Source organism: Curcuma longa, unplaced genomic scaffold (genome assembly GCF_044706935.1).
Source record: "Curcuma longa cultivar G26 ecotype Majalengka, Jawa Barat unplaced genomic scaffold, ITB_CL_G26_1.1 contig_18477, whole genome shotgun sequence".
Taxonomy (NCBI): Eukaryota; Viridiplantae; Streptophyta; class Magnoliopsida; order Zingiberales; family Zingiberaceae; genus Curcuma; species Curcuma longa.
In genome coordinates, this window is record NW_027430832.1 from 10,048 (window position 1) to 13,102 (window position 3,055).

Genomic DNA, 3,055 nt, shown 5'->3' on the forward strand with positions numbered 1-3,055 from the left:
ATTAGGTGAGTTTCAAATCCTAATTATTTGGGAAAGTATTTAGTCACACTAGATACTACTTGATCGCATAAAATAAAATTTAAAATTTTGAACAATACTAAATTTAATTATATTAGCATTGTGTTATTTATTTTCACTATTATTATGAACTTGACACGTGCAAAAAAATTGTTAACAATTCTTTGAGTTTTTATAAATTTTTTTTTAAAATACATGTTTCTTCTAATATAATCATTTAGTCCTATATCATGCCAATTTATTTAAAGAAATTAATGTTTAGCTTGCGGACCACATAGCTCACCTGACCTGGGTTGGGTTGACCAAAGGAAAGGAAGATAAAATATAATATAATATAATATACTTTTGTTAAAAATGGAAATTGAGGTTTAATAAGTAATCTTTGGAAAGTAGAACAAATAGACATTTGGGGAAGAACGTCCCTTTTTAAGACCTTTTTCCCGTCATTTTTTAACATTATATTTTATCATCGTCGTTAAGCATCAGTAAGCTGGGCGGTGTGGAGATTTTACTGCAGAACCAAGACGAAAAGCGGCAGCATGAGGTGCAGCTTCGATTCTTCTTCTTCTTCTTCTTCTTTGTCGATGGCTTCTTTGGATCCTGTCGACCGCGGAGTCCCGTGGCCAACTCCGCCATGCCGCTTTGTCCCGCGTCGGAGCTTCCAAAGCGCAAGCCGCCTTAGCCAAGATCATCGCCATAATCACTGCTGCGCCTCCCTGTCCCTCTCCCGACTCCATCAGCTGCGGCGGCGATGGCGATCATGAGTCGAAAGGGGGTGGCACGACTGGCCGCGTCGATCTGAGGCTCCGATTGGGCCTGCCGCCCGAGATCGCAGGGGGATCGGCCAGGGGGGAACCACCGAGCGACTGGAGGTCCTGTCGAGTGGGCTTGTGCCCTGGCGACGTCCGGGTCCGGGAAGATGGCCTCGGAAGCAGGGCGCTCCTTCTCGCCCGCTATCTCTGCGGCGCCCTGTGGTGGCGGCGATGCTTTGACCGGGTCAAGGAGCTCGGAGGGTGAGTGCGACCCTCCCGAAATAGAGAACGGACAAGAGAGCCGCGAGGAAATTGCTGAGGGAAACGGCGGCGCCGCGGAAACAGGGACCACCGTCTTCAACCAGCACCGCCATCAACAGCACGACCCGCAGCCGGGCCGGCTATCTGGACTTGCTTCTGGAGGCGGTCAGGCAGGTGTCGGGTGTCGCCTTTGACGACGACGACGACGCGCCGGCGGCTGACAAAAGCAAGCGAGAGGCAGCGGCAGCGGTCGACGAAGAAGACCAACATCCACCCGCGCCTCCTGGAGCGAAGAGGACGAAGGAGGCGGGGGAATACTGGACCCAGTTGGACGTCTACGAGGAGGCCGAGACGGCCCCAATCGTGCGGTCGAAGCGAGGGAGGAGCCAGGCATTGCCTTCGAGGTACCGCGACTCAATCCTAGATCCGTGGAGGAAGCCGGCGGCAGCAGCCCGCCATGGCTGGGCGGCGCGGGCGCGGCCATAGCTAGGAGCAACTAATTTTGACGACTAAATTGAGGTTGGGGCTATTGCTACGTAGCTTTTGTTTCCCCCTCCTCCGGCTTCTCCGGCCGTCCCTTTCGTCTCTGCACTGTGAAATTAACAGCTCCAGAGAGTTGCAGCTGTCATTTAATACGATCGAGCAAAAGGCAACGGGTCGCTCGTTTACTTGGTAATCCATTCATGTGCCACCCTGCTCAGCCCTACTGTACTGATGCAGTGCAGCGTTGTGTAATGTTGCTGCTGTAATCTACAATTTTCTGTGTTAATATTATATTTAAAAAATGATAAATTACAGTCCATAAGCATTAGATAATCAAAGGTGCCCACATAACCCTCCCCCTAGACGTCCAACATCCTTTGATTGCGCTCTCCATTTGAAAGAAAATTCCTGCAAATACGTCGTAGTTAGAGATCGAATCGTAAGTGTCTGGATGACAACTTAAATATCCTACCGTGGTACCATTGCCTCGGGGACATGTTAATATTATATTAGCCTTGCCTTAATTTACATATGTACATATTTATTTTCTCTAATACTTACATTGCGTATTTAAATTTTATATTTAGTAAAATATTTATTTATTTTCTAGTATATTCATTCTTCATTAGCAGCCGACTGCTGTCGTATTATGATTAATCTCGACTGTTACATGAATCTTGCGTGTTTTATTTATGGATTCCCAGCAATCGACTATCAAAATTTATAGATCATTGCATTCAGAAAATTACAAAATGTAATGAGTTTGATTTGATATATTTTTGAATTTGATAATTTTAAAAATCTCAAAATCAATCATTAACTTGGATACAACGTTGAATCGATTGAGTTGTGAGTTTATTGTCTTCTGAGATATAGTTGAGTTGGTTACGACGGAACAGAATTGTTGGAGTGGACAAGGATTGAATCTCAATGAAATCAAGATAATATCTTCTTTCATCGTTGATCAACTATAGTTTTTCAAATTACCTCCTCATAGATAATCATCGAAGTTGATCGATGTAGGACCGTTAGAGTGACGAATTCTATCTTTTATTATTAAAAAATTATGAGCTTGTTATTAAAATTGGTATCTCCCTCCGACAAAGCCGTCGATGATGGTGGGTGATTGACGAACGGCAGTCTCCATCGCTGCCCCTGCTCTGCCGTAGAGTAGAGACCAGTAGTACATTGATTAGGTATTTATTAATACAAGGAGTCAGGCCACCAACTCGCTTGCCTTGCCTTTGGATTGTTAATTCGATTCAAACTATATTAGGCTATTAGCTAAGATTAAAAAAAATGGATTCGCCCCCTCTAGTGTGTTCTCGATTCTACAATTTGTATCAGAGCGGGGGTTCTTGAATCCAGTGCAACCACTGATCAAGAAATTTTTTGATTTTTTTTCCTTCGCATTTTTTTAAAAATCCTCTCCACACTGCTAATCCAAGACCAAGCCTTGGAAAGTTTTTGTGTTTTTTTCTTGTGTGCTAGACTAATTGCCTATCAAGAAGGCTTCAGTACCGCAAGACCACCTTTGTTCT

General features: G+C 44.4%; 1 pseudogene; it reads left to right on the top strand.

Moving 5' to 3' along the window:
- Positions 1–568: 568 nt before the first annotated feature.
- LOC141816865 (uncharacterized) lies at positions 569–1,674 on the top strand (annotated as a pseudogene).
- Positions 1,675–3,055: the final 1,381 nt, after the last annotated feature.